Source organism: Schistocerca piceifrons, chromosome 6 (assembly GCF_021461385.2).
Source record: "Schistocerca piceifrons isolate TAMUIC-IGC-003096 chromosome 6, iqSchPice1.1, whole genome shotgun sequence".
NCBI classification, from domain to species: Eukaryota; Metazoa; Arthropoda; class Insecta; order Orthoptera; family Acrididae; genus Schistocerca; species Schistocerca piceifrons.
The window spans coordinates 227,047,940-227,062,967 of record NC_060143.1 but is presented as its reverse complement, the minus strand read 5'-3'; positions in this window follow the sequence as shown (position 1 = coordinate 227,062,967).

The window sequence follows — 15,028 nt, the reverse complement described above, 5'->3', positions numbered from 1 at the left end:
CAACACAGGTGCTCTAAGAGCTTAAAAACCAACTGTTGAGAAAATTATCGACCTGAGAATCTTGGAAGAAATTATCTGCTGTAGGCAGTAGTCATACTTTACTAGTTGCTTTCAGAGTGGGTATAATATCAACAGAAGAAGACGGTATGGCTGCCTAAATCAGTACAAGTTTTAAGAAGTTTTCTCCAAAGATAGGTGTCTATATTGAAGCGTTGGACGGATGTGAATCTTGGATAATAGGATGTTCAGACAAGAAGACAATAGAAGCTATAGAAGTGTTGTGCTACAAGAGAACGCTGAATTTTAGATGTGCAGATCGCGTAACTAATAAGGAGCTACCGAATAGAATTCGGTAGAAAAGAAATATTTTGCATAGCTTGCCTAAAAGAGGGAATCGGTTGATAGGACACATTCTGAGACATCAAGTAATCATACATTTAGTAATGAATGCAAGTCTGGTGGTGAAAATTTTAGAGGGAGGCCAAGAAATGAATACAGTAAGCAGGTTCAAAATGGATGTAGGTTGCAATAGTTATTCAGAGACGAAGAGACTAGCAAAAGACATTGTTGCATGGGGTAGAGACACGCATCAAACTAGTCTTTGGAGAGTAGACCATGTTTCCTGGTAGTTCATGTCCGAACAGTCAAGCACGCTACTTTTGTAACATAATACACAGATCCAAACAGTCAGGGTAGTCAATTCCTAAACGCTGCATGAAAACTGCTGACAATATTCACTACTGCTAATGAGAGCACTGCCAATCAGTCCTCGTCCTCTTTTCCTTTTATTATGGTGCGAGAGATGTGTTATACTCTTCCTTTAGCTGGCTACAGAGACCAGAGGCCAGATTGAATAACCAACGAAAGCATAACGATCTACGAATCGTGGCGTGGAATGACGGAAGTTTGAAAGTGGTAGGAAGGCTAGAAAACCTGAAAACGGGAATGTTACGACTCACGCTAGATATAGCGGAGATCATTGAAGTGAAATGGAAAGAACTTCTGGTCAGAAAATGGTATAACTGGAGCAGGATCATTATAAATAGGAATGTAGGGCAGAGAGTGAGTACTGTGTACAGTTCGGTGATAGAGTTGTTCTAATCCGAATGGACAGTAAACCAACATCGACAACGATAGTTCAAGCATACTTGCCGATGTCGCAAGCTGAAGATCAAGAGACAGAGAAAGTATATGAGGATATTGAGTGAATAGTTCAATATGTAAAGGGACATGAAAATCAAATTGGCATGAGGACTGGAATGCGGTTATAGGCGAAGGAGTAGAAGAAATGATTAGAGAAATGAGAGAGGGGAAAGACTACCTGAGTTGTATGAAAAATTTGAGCTAGTAATAGCGAACACTCTGTTCAAGAATCACAAGAGGAGGAGGTGTTCTTGGAAAAGACCAGGAGATACGGGAAGGTTTCAGTTAGCTTACATCTTGGTCAGGCAGAGATTCCGAACTGAGATACTGGATTGTAATGGGTACCCAAGAGCAGATATAGACTCATCTCACAGTTTAGTGACGATGAAGGGTAGACTGAAGTTTAAGAGACTAGTCAGGCCGAACCAATACGCAAAGATACAGTGAAGAGATAAGCTTGAAGTTTTCTAAGGATATAGATACAGTAATAAGGAATAGCACAGCAGGCATTTCGGTTGAAGAGTTGCGGATAACTCTCAAAGGTCTGTCACATAAGTTGCAAATTAAATCATAGATACGATGAAAGCAACTGCGAAAATACTATGGGTGACGGAGGAAATACTTAATGTGATCGATGACAGAAGGAAGTACAAAAATGTTCAGAGAAATGCAGGAATGATGTAAATAGGAAGAGCAGTGAAGTTAAGACTAAATGGTTGCAAGAAAAATGTGAAGAAATTGAAAAAGAAATGATTGTCGGAAGGAGTGACTCATTATATAGAAAAATCAAAAGAACTTTCCGTGATATGTAAAAGAAAGGTGGTAATATTAAAAGTGCATTGGGAATTTCACTGTTAAATACAGATGGGAGAGCGAATAAGTGGAAAGAGTACATTGAAGAAGAAAGGAGAGTCGACGTGGAAGAGACTGGAGATCCAGTATTATAATCAGAATTTAAAAGAACTTTGGAAGACTTAAGATCAAATAAGGCGGAAGGTGTAGATAACATTCCATCAGAATTTCTAAAATCATTGCAGGAAGTGACAATAAACAGACTATTCACGTTGCATGTGTAGAATGTATGAGTCTGCCGATATACCATCTGACTTCAGGAAAAATATCACCCATGCAATTCCAAAGACTGCATGAGCTGACAAGTATGAGAATTATAGCGCAATCAGATTAACAGCTCATGCATCGAAGCTGCTGACAATAATAATACCCAGAAGAATGGAAAAGAATGTTGAGGATGTGTTAGATGACGATCAGTTAGGCTGTAGGGAAGGTAGAGGCACCAGAGAGTCAGTTCTGCCGTTGCGGCTCATAATAGATCATGATCCATTGTAACTGGTTTTGAAATTAGCAAGACTAAAGAAAAATAAAGACATGTTCATAGGATTTGTCATTCTGGAGAAAGTGTTCGACAGTGTCAAATGGTGGAAGATATTCGATATTCTGAGGCAAATGGAGGTAAGCTGTTTGGAGAGACGGGTAGTATACAATGAGTACAGGAGGCAAGAGGGAATACTGAGAGTGGAAGATCGAAGTGCTCGGATTAAAAAGGTTGTAAGACAGGGATACAGTCCTTCGCCCCTATTATTCGATTTAAACATCGAAGAAGGAGTGATGTAATTAAATAAAGGTTCAGAATGCAATTAAAATTCAAGGAAAAAGGTTATCAGTGATGAGATTCGCTGATGACATTGCTATCCTAAGAGAGAGTGAAGAAGAATTACAGGACCTACTGAATATAATAAACAGTCTAATGAGTTCAGAATATGGCTTGAGAGTAAATAAAAAAAGACGATAGTCATGGGAAGTAGAAGAAATGAGAATGGGAAGAATCTTAGCATCCAGACTGATCGTAAGGAAGCAGATGAAATTAAGGAATTCTGCAACCTAGGCGGCAAAATAACCAATGACGGAGGGAGCAAGGAGGACATAAAAAGCAGTTTAGCACTTGTAACAAGGGCATTCTTGGCTAAGAGACGTGTATCATTATCAAACATAGGTCTTCGTTTGAGGAAGAAATTTCCGAGAATGTACGTTTGGAGCACTGCATTGTTTGGTAGTGAAGCATGGACTGTGGGAAAACCGGAACAGAAGAGCTTCGAAGCATTTGAGATGTGATGCTACAGAGGAATGGTGAAAATTTAGGTGGACTACTAAGGTAAGAAATGAGGAGCTTCTCCGCAGAACCAGAGAGGAAAATAATATGTGGGAAACACTGACCAGAAGAATGGACAGCATGATAGGACGTCTGTTAAGACACTCAGGGAATAACCATAGTATTATGTTGTGAATTGGCAGGAGCCAATTCACGGAGTTTGGAGGAAACCGAAAGGCACGCGTTTAAGCTCACGCAGGCTGGCGTGAGGTCTGGAAAATGACAAGGAATTATAGTAGCCAAAAATTGCACATAGCTTCTGGAATACTTAACTTTAATCCATAATTGGAGAACATCGCTCTTGTTGATACATTAATAACAATCTCAATATAAACTGGTAATGGCGCCTTGCTAGGTCGTAGCAAATGACGTAGCTGAAGGCTATGCTAACTATCGTCTCGGCAAATGAGAGCGTATTTGTCAGTGTAGCATCGCTAGCAAAGTCTGCTGTACAACTGGGGCGAGTGCTAGAAAGTCTCTCTAGACCTGCCGTGTGGCGGCGCTCGGTCTGCGATAACTGACAGTGGCGACACGCGGGTCCAACGTATACTAATGGACCGCGGCCGATTTAAAGGCTACCACCTAGCAAGTGTGGTGTCTGGCGGTGACACCACATATTACTAGAGGGAGCTGTAGAGAATACGAACTGTAGAGTAGGACAGAAATTAGAGTATATCAAACAAATAGTTGAGAACGTAGGTTACAAGTGGTACTCTGAGATGAAGTTGTTGGCACAGTACACTCACCCACCCCCAGAAGAATGGGGGACTTGGACTCACCAATGCTTGGTGTGGCGCATCGGCCTTATATTTGAGCACCACGAACAAACAGTGGTCGGACACAGGGAACTCATTCACGTGACTACTCTGGGACATTTACACGTCGCCCTCTATCTGCCCGCCAGTGTCGATATGTTACGCCTTTGTTCGAGCATCTGTCTGTCGTTTCGTAGACCATGCCTATGTACGCGCCGGCCTCCCATGGACGCGCTCCCCACGTCTGAAGGATTTCTACCTTCAATTATTGCGTGGCGTACTTTGCAACAGTGTTGAGACCGAGTGCCCATTAACGATGAAACCTAACGCCGCTTCGGCGGTAGTTCAATCGGCTTTTGAGTGGAAGGGCCGTACCCCAAGTTGTAAAGAGAATTTTTCTCAACCTTCGGTCACAGCACTTTATTATAACATCAGTGAGAGGTAAACAGTGAATGATTAAATGCATCAGTTACATAAGCCCGTCACGGCAACCATTGATGGGCATTCATTAACTTAAAATAGGTGATTTTATTTCTGGAAATATGCCAAGGCAGCAATGAAAGCCAACCGAGGAAAAGATAAAATTAAGCAATTACTCAGATCAAGCAATCTTAAGGTAAAGGAAAACTGGCACTCTGTGCAGCTATACAAAGTGTTTCGATTTCCTAATAAATTTAGCAGGACCGTATCAGGGCTAATTAAAGAAAAAGTTCAAATTACATCACATAGGCACACACGCCTGATAATGTTTCAGACAGCTACACAAACTGTAAAATAAGAAATTAAATCCATCCAGACGGCCTTGTAGGCTCATATTAGCTATTCAATGTTTAATTCATAAGAAAAACAATTAATCAGAAAACAAATTCAGCACAACGTGAACTTAGATGAGCTCAGTGGCTCGGTTCAGTTAGGAATCCAGTGATGATAAACGAAGGGAGAGGTATACCGATAATGTACCCACAAACAGTTAACTGAGTGATTAAAGGTCCTCTAAAAGATTTAGCTAAGACAACTATTACACAGTTCTTGCTTAATGTGATACGGGATTCTGATCCATTACGGGATCCATATGCAGTTGCGAGGTCACCACAATTGATGGTAGTTTCAATGGATTAAATGTAACAATTTCATTATTCATCGGGTACAGCTTATTGCAAGCGGGGTCAGACTCCACAGAGGCATTGATCCAATCACAGATTACTGGAACATACAGGATACCCGGAAGCCCGTTCTACAATAAACTAAGACCTCGGGTGAGAACCCGTTTGATTATGACTTAACGCAAGGGCATAGATAACCACAATAAAATTTTACGATCGGAATATTACAATTACATTAATGACGAGGTATCACGTAGTGAGGAATGAGAAACACATAACGGTTTGAGTGAGTTTTCAGTAATGACGGGAGCCGGTACTCAATATGAAACTACGTAAAGGAGTTACTTGGGATGCTATTCTCTTGCACGTACGTGTTAAAATACCCGCTAAATGCCGCTCTAGGGTTGCACAATTAGCAAGTGAAAGGTTAGCAACTATAGGAAATGGTCAGGCTCAAACAACTGGCTGTTAGAAGACAGTTGCTAGCGAACCAAAGCAAATTTTAAGTGAACTTAGCGCATCCAACCCATCTTAGAATAGTATTATATCCGACTCCACAACACTCGAACATATAAAATACTAATTTTACTCAAAATCTCCTGAGAATCTACAACTCAATTTTGAAAGAAGAGTGTTTTGGACCGCCAGATTTTTGTCTTCACATAACAGACAGTATTTCACAATAATCTCTGGATACTTTAAAGAATACTCCAATAGTTACTGCAGCACATCCCTGAATAAGTCTCAGTAGTTTTACAAATATAATTGCTTAACCAAGCACACTAAGGGCCAGGTGTTTAATGCCGATACACGCAGCCTGCCAAATCCTTAAACGAATCGCAAAGATTGAGGTTTCTCAAGATAAACGTGAAGACTTATACGTAATTACAGTTAATTTGTTAGTAGATGCCAGGTACTGTTAGATTGCAGTGAAAGGAAAAGCCGTTAAAATGCACGATACTCGGGCGGAAAAACGTTTAAACCAAGCCACTCATCACCAAACTTGTTTTGCAAGCACCGGCACAGCTGTTACAGAGCTCACAATACAATTCACTATCTACACATTCGCCATTCTCAGAATTACCATAACTGCTCAAAGAAGGTAGCAGATTAAACCAGTTAAATTCAACAGTAATGTAACGTAAGACTCATTTTCGATAAACAGAAGCCACCTGTCACCTCACACGGATCGAACAACAGTTGAGTATTACGTAATACCGAAAGTTACACTTTCAGTTTTGTGCACCATACAAACTTGATCACAGGTTTCCTTTTCACCATCTAGCAATTCAGACCAATCATAGTGCACTTAATTCCCGTTCCGTTCGGCAACAGCAGTAATTGCGCTACCATCTTCCGGCCCCCTGGAAGACATATCGACGCCTCGTTTCTGTCCTCTCGCTGGCAGCTCACACAAATGTCCCAAATTTCAGTACGTGGAACTACGCCTCCAGAACTGCACCGGTCTCCAACTGTCCACGACGTTTTCGCTCCCCTTATTTCAAACCCAAAAATGTGGGCTAAACCCATTGTCAAAGATTCTTGCGGTGGGACGCGATGATCGATAGCGGTCGGACATTCCTGGGCCGTGGCCCACGTTCAAGCGGCCGGTATATCAAACCGAAAAATGCGCGCCAAACCCGGTGTCAGAGATCCACGCGGCGTGCCGCGATGATCGATAGCGGTCGAGTATCGCTGGGCCGCTGCCCGGCCGAGGCGCCAGCAACTCATGCGAGTCGACACGCCTCAAAGCAGGGGACTGCAGTGTGGCGCAAACTTCATTAGCCGTACCTCCCAAAGCCAGTCCGAGCGACATGGTACCTCGTCGCCTATGGAAAGATCGCCACTAACGAGTGTCCACGACATTGGTTTGATGGACACTCTTTTACGCTCCACCTGTCTCTCTGTGGACGATGACGCCCATTGCCTCACCTACGCCGTTCTTCGTGAAGTATGGACGCTGGGGCGCAAATTGTCACCTGTTTCCTCCGTGCTCCTTCATCCACAGCCGAACCGTACGCTTCCATTCGCCCGGAAGACATGTTTCCTGACAGCCACAACTCATGCGGAAGTCTGGTCAAAGAATGAAAGTCATCTACCTTTATGCAGAAGGGGAAAAATCATGGCTTGGTCTTTGGACTCTCCTACAGAAGGTTAGTGTGAGTACAGGGTCTCTGGACGACGACCACGCTACCGCCCCTATTTCGCTAGTTACCAACATGGGATTACCCGCGATTCCTCATTCAGCTTGATTGTGCATGGCGTGGTTGGCTCGATTGCTGTCGAGGTGCACCACTAACATCTCATCACGTTACTTCAAGCCCCAGGCGGGTGCAGCGCCCGATACCGTACTGTCTTGTTTTCCATTTCCCTCTCCCCTACCAACCAATGCTGTATCACAGCTGAAGGCGCTCCACATGTGGTCATCTTCCATCATCCATACCTTCCGTCTGCTTGCAAGGAATGGTACGTTCTTCCCATTTGCATTTTATGACGTAGTTTGCTGATTTGCTGTTTTTTTTAAATAAAGGTAGTATTCCCCTCTCATGTTCCACTAAAAAAACCGCCCAAGACATTAAAGTACCAAAAAATGCACTCTAAGTTATAATTTTTTGTTTTACTTACTATAGCTGAAAATCATAAAAAAGATGGTAAAGTGCGAGCCTGGAGTCTGTAAGGTCGCTGGGTCGATCCAGGTCAAACATCGGCACCTTTCAGACTGCTTTTACGCTAGTTTTCACCTCACAGTTAAGAGGAGATGTCTACATTTGCATCTACATTCATACTCCGCAAGCCACCTGACGCTGTGTGGCGGAGGGTACCTTGAGTACCTCTATCGGTTCTCCCTTCTATTCCAGTTTCATATTGTTCATGGAAAGAAAGATTGTCGGTATGTCTTTGTGTGGGCTCTAATCTCTCTGATTTTATCCTTATGGTCTCTTCGCGAGATATACGAAGGAGGGAGCCATATACTGTTTGAGTAGTCGGTGGAGGTATGTTCCCAAAACTTCAACTGAGCGTCTCTCTTGCAGAGTCTTCCACTGGAGTGTTTATCCATCATGTCCGCAATGCTTTCGCGATTACTAAATGATCCTGTAGCGAAGCGCATTGCTGTCCGTTGGATCTTTTCTGTCTCTTCTAGCAAGCCTATCTGGTACGGCCCCCCCCCCTCGCCCCCCCCCCCCCCTGGTGTTTTGAGTATTCGAGCAGTGGGTGAACAAGTGTACAATAACCCACTTCCTTTGTTTTCGGACTGCGTTTCCTTAGGATTCTTCCAATGAATCTCAATCTGGCATCTGCTATACCGACGATTAATTTGATATGGTTATTCCATTTTCAATCACTCCTAATGCCTACTCCCAGATGATTTATGGAATTAACTGCTTCCAGTTGCTGACCTGCTGTATTGTAGCGAAATGATAAAGGATCTTTCCTTCTAAGTATGCGCAGCACATTGCACTTGTCTACATTGAGATTCAATTTCCATTCCCTGCACCATGCGCCAATTCGTTGCAGATCCTCCTGCGTTTCAGTACAATTTCCCATTTTTACAACCTCTGGATATACCACACCATCATCCGCAAAAGGCCTCAGTGAACTTCCGATGTTATCCACAAGGTCATTTATATATATTGTGAATAGAAACGGTCCTACGACACTGCCATGCGGCACACGTGAAATCACTCTTCGGAAGACTTCTCTCCATTGAGAATGACATACTGCGTTCTGTTATCTAGGAACTCTTCAATTCAGTCACGCAATTGGTCTGATAGTCCATATGCTCTTACTTTGTTCGTTAAACGACTGTGGGGAACTGTATCAAACGCCTTGCGGAAGTCAAGAAACACGGCATCTACTTGTGAACCCGTGTCTATGGCCCTCTGAGTCTCGTGGACGAATAGCGCGAGATGGATTGCACAAGATCGTCTTTTTCGAAACTCATGCTGAGTCCTACAGAGTAGATTTCTAGTCTCCAGAAACGTCATTTTACTAGGACATAATACGTGTTCCAAAATTCTACAACTGATCGACGTTAGCGATATAGGTCTTTAGTTCTGCACATCTGTTCGACGTTCCATCGTGAAAACGGGATGACCTGTGCCCTTTTCCAATCTTTTGGAACGGTACGCTCTTCTAGAGACTTATGGTGCACCGCTGCAAGAAGGGGGGCAAGTTCCTTTGCGTACTCTGCTTAAAATTGAACTGGTATCCCATCAGGTCCAGCGGCTTTTCCTCTTTTGACCGATTTTAATTGTTTTTCTGTTCCTCTGTCATCTATTTCGATATCTACCAGTTTGTCTTCTGTGCGACAATCTAGTGAAGGAACCACAGTGCAGTCTTCCTCTCTGAAACAGCTTTGGAAGAAGACATTTAGTATTTCGTCCTTTAGTCTGTCATCCTCTTTTGGTCACAGTGTGTCTGGACATTTTGTTTTGATCCACCTGCCGCTTCGACATAAGACCAAAATATCTTAGGATTTTCTGCAAAGTCAGTTCATAGAATTTTACTTGCCAGGAAGGACATGTGGTTCGGTTTCCACGTTGAACCGTAGGTCCCCTGTGCCCGGTAGAATTACTGGGGTAGCTTAAGAAGCACAGGTCGCCAGAGTGACTTCCAATTGAAAGAACATGCAAACGGGTAACAGGATATACCTTCTGAGAGAGTCCATGCTACTCATGCCCTACGAATTTACTGTAAATTAAATGATAACAGGCATAAAACATCAAATAATCACGAATGTTTTATACACGTAGTTCTGACTGTACTATTTTAATTGACACGGTTTTCTCCAGAAACCCATATCACAATTTCAGCGTAATGGTCTTTTCAGAACAACCAAAAATTTTCTTGAAAACCTTTCTGCCTGTGTCACAAATTTCCATTTTACCTCCGCCACTGTGTGTTGCGGAAGCAGTAATCTCAGCTCCGTTCATCATATTCCTACCAGATTTGTTATTGTTGCCTCAAATATTAAGCAGACAACGACAATTTACTCTCTCTGTTAAGTCGCAAGGGCCAGGACGGTGGCTGATAAACACGCCACCAATATAATCCTGGGTTTACTGGCGGCTCAGAATACTTTGAGATGTTACCACTTCTTCCACCACTCAGTTAACTAGCACTGGAAATCGCCAAGCGCGGTCCAACAGCAACCTTTAATAACGTGTTTCCTTACAATCCTTTTCTTTCACACTGCTTTTAGCTCCGATGATATAACAGATATTTCACAACGTCACGTATGAGCAAGTTTAAGATCAATTCCGGTTCATTCTTCTTTAGGTCCCTCTGTCTCTATACAGTTTAAATTCATAAAGTGCTGTGCTCCAGTTCTCCAATCGGAGAAACTACTAGATAAATTCTAAATCAACTTTCTTCCAAGATTTATTGAAATAAAACCTATTCCTCCTACCCACAACATTTTCTGCTGTAATTCTAGCTTTGGCTGAGTGGTACAATTTTTCTTAAGTGGCAAAAACACTTAAATGTCTGCATGTAATTCTTTCTGTCCCTACTGGTCATCATCATCTTTTTCATATGACCTTCAAACCGTTCTCCATTCCTGTTACAGATATTCTTCACTTCTCTCTCTTATAGGAAAACAGCAGTACTGATATGCTGTAATACTAAATAACTTCTTTCTTAACATGAAATTACTGTTACCAATTTATTAATTTCCTTGCTCTCAACTGATATTTGTAGATTTTATTCCTTAATTGCCAATTCTGTATTTCCTTATTTATTGCCGGCCGCGGTGGCCATGCGGTTCTAGGCGCTGTAGTCCGGAACCGCGCGACTGCTACGGTCGCAGGTTCGAATCCTGCCTCGGGCATGGATGTGTGTGATCTCCTTAGGTTAGTTAGGTTTAAGTTGTTATAAGTTCTAGGGGACTGATGACCTCAGCAGTTTAGTCCCATAGTGCTCAGAGCCATTTGAACCATTTGAACCTTATTTATTCTTATGACTTTAATATTTTTGCACCTAATTTTGTGCAAGAGTGTAAGAGCTTCTCTTCGCTCTCAAATTTGTTGAAAGATTACAACTTTTCTATTACTTCCTTTTATTGCTAAATGCAACATTAGATTTGCTTTTGTGCTATATCTACCTTTTTATGATACAGAACGAGATGAGATTCAACAGTCCTTGCTCGCTTCGAAACATCACATTTCTTCCGAGCTACAGTCATGCACGTGATTTGCTGTGTGAACCTAGATGAGCCATGAAAAGTTGATGCAAAAAGGAGAGGGCCTTATTAGAGTTCTACTCCAGTTGTTGACTAAACTTCGTTGCGTACTCTGATTAATCTTTCTTAACTAATTACGTTGTGAGTCCCTACTTCGGCTTCCACGGTCGGAGACCACGTCAATAAAATACTTCTCAGTCTATGATCGTGGTACGTGTGGTAACACTACTGGCTTTTCGGCTACTATTGTAGCCTCCATCAGGGTAACTACTTGTCGTTTGTGGCTCATATATATAGGGTGGTCCATTGATAGTGACCGAGCCAAATATCTCACGACATAAGCATCAAATTATAAAAACTACAAAGAACGAAACCCTTCTAGCTTGAAGGGGGAACCCAGATGGCGCTATGGTTGGCCCGCTAGATGGCGCTGCCATGGTCAAACGGATATCAACGGCGTTTTTTTAAATAGAAACCTCCATTTTTTTATTAAATATTCCTGTATTACGTATATAAATATGAATGTTTTAGTTGAACCACTTTTTTCGCTTTGTGATAGATGGCGCTGTAGTGGTCACAAACGTATAAGTACCGGTACGTTGTATCACGTGTGTCAGCGCATTGTCAATGAATGTGCGAACATTGCGGAAGGCGAACTACTCGCTGTTGAGAGGAATGCCGTTACACGTATTGCCAAATGCATTGAGCTTGACAGACATCATTTTGAGCATTTATTGCATTAATGTGGTGTTTGCAGGTAATCACGCTGTAACAGCATGCGTTCTCAGAAATGATAAGTTCATAAAGGTACATGTATCACATTGGAACAACCGAAATAAAAAGTTCAAACGTACCTACGTTCTGTATTTTAATTAAAAAAATCTACGTGTTACCAACTGGTCGTCTAAAATTGTGATCCATATGTTTGTGACTATTACAGCGCCATCTATCAAAAAGCGAAAAAAGTGGTCGAACTAAAACATTCATATTTCTTTATGTACTACACGAATATGTAATTAAAAGCGGGGGTTCCTATTTTAAAAAACGCAGCTGATATCCGTTTGACCTATGGCAGCGCCGTCTAGGGGGCCAACCATAGCGCCATCTGGTTTGCCCCTTCAAGCTAGACAAGTTTCGTTCTTTGTAGTGGCCCGGTAACGATCAATGGACCACCCATATATGTATATGTATATATATATATATATATATATATATATATATATATATATATATATATATATATATATATATATATATATATAGGCATTATTTCTATGTTTTCCTTGCATGACAGAATTAACTTGGAGGGATACGCTATGATTATTGCTGCGTATATTTGATATGCTGCTGTTTCTGACCGCCGTAGGTCCATTACCCCTCTCGCTTAAAACTAGCAAAAGTACATAAGTCTTTTAGAAAAGTAATGAATGTTTATAATATTTCATAGTACCTTGGAGTATTAATTGTTTGTGAAAGATATTTTATCTACCTGCATGCACAGTGGTGATTAATTTGATGGAAAATATTGCAACTCTCTAATGTATAATTATTACAAATGTTCACGAATTAATGCAGTATGTTAGTAGGGTATTTAATGAAATTGTACTGAAGTTGAGAAAAACTTTGAAAATATTTTTAACGGGAGATTTTTCCTTTTTTCTTACCCGATTTTCATTATTGTGCTTATCGTCGTTGAGAAAGCAGACCTATGATTTTAAAGCAAATCTGCCTTGTCTTTCTATGCACAATAAGCTATCACATGTAAAACTTGCCACGAAACTATGGCAATAACTGATATATGTTGACAGCTCTTTGTTTCCTAGTCAGTTCAGCGGATCGAGTAATTTATAACGTTAACGGTGACACATTTAGATCAACCCAATAGTGAACAACACATCAATCAATGAAGTTGTTTTTTCGACAGCAACGTAATTGCCTGTGTCGATTCTGTAATTATTCATGATCGTTACCAGACTGAAGAGCACTAGGTGTACCAGTAATCACAACAGCAAAAACAAATGTTACCCATTAGTATTCTTCTGTTTTAATTTGCTCTCTAGCTGTTCGTTTGGCCCCTTACTGCCGTTGTCGCTAAACATCGTAATCATTTGCAGCTACAGTCTACCGAATTTACATACCAGTGCAACAGTGACGAATCACTGAGCAGTTTAAGCAGTCTTTTTTGACTGTGTAGTTAGTTAATATCTGACTATGATATATTCCTGAGAAATTCCAGTGGACTAGCACCATGCGTATCTCATGCCAGTTTTACTATCGAAATACTGATATAATGTTTTATTCGCATTTTTCGTAATTATCCGCATATTGTTCCTAACTCTAAGAAAGATGAGACATTATAAATTCTCGGAAGGTAATCGGTTTGATAGTTTATGCACGTAACTTCCTTGTTTTGTACTTTTCGTTAAATGCAATTCTTCTCTTTCTCTGCGTTAATAGAGTCAGAAGTACTATCTATTTGTCTACATACGAGTGGACATTATTCAGATTTATATATGATAAAACTTTCCTTTACATAGTCAAATTCTGCGAATTACGCCAAAATGGATTTGTCGAGTCTAAGAAGTTGCGCAAATGATATCCACCATTATATTTCGTGCTCATAATAATTATTGTCTATAATAGTCGGGAAGCGTCTGTTAGAAAATATCTTTCATAATACAACTACGAAGGAACAAAAATAATCGCAACATCAAGAAGCAGTTGAGTGACAAATGAAAGTTGGCAGACGTGTTTTTACATCTGAAAGATGCTGTCTATCAAAATTTCGCTACAGTCGCATAAGATTGGCGCTAGTAGCGTCACTATGACGATGCAAACTAGGTTTGCTTTAAATACATGCTGTAACGGTCGTGAACATTAAACACCTTTGATGCGTTGAGCTGATGTTAGTCAAGAATGCCTTTAAGGTGACATAGATGCCATTTATCCACACCTCACTGAGTTTGAATGAGGTCGTATAATAGCCTGGATGTTCCTTCTGCAATACTGCTGAAAGTCTTGGCAGGAATGTAGCGACTGTACATGATTGCTTGCAGCGGTGCTCACGAGAACGTTCGGTCGCAAGATCACCCGGCTCCGGACAGTCACGTGACGCTACCTGTAGGGAACAACATCATATTTGGCGTATGGCTCTGGCACATCGTACTCCATCTGCAGCAGCAGTTTTAACAGCAGCTGGCGGCACAGTGACACAACGAAATGTTACAAATCGGTTATTGCAAGAATAACTCTGAGCCAAATGCCCCGTTGCGTGTATCCCACTGACCGCAAACCACCGCCATTTTCGACTTCAGTTGTGTCAAGTGGGAGCTCATTGGAGGGAAGGGTGGAGGTCTTTTGTGGACCCTGACGAAAACTGGTTTTGCCTCGGTGCCAGTGACGGCAGTGACTTGATTGAAAGAGGACCAGTTGAAGGCCTGCAACCAACCTGTCAGCGTGCTAAACACATTGGGGCTACAGATATTGTTATGATCTGGCGTGTGAATTCGTATGACAGCAGGAGCACTCCAGTGGTTATTCCACACACCGCGACTGAAAATCTGTACGTCGTGATTCAACGTGCTGTGCTGCCATTCATGAACAGCATTCAAGGGGGTGTTTTCCAATAGGTTTACGCTCTATATTGTGTCGACATGTTGTCATGACCCGCACGATCACC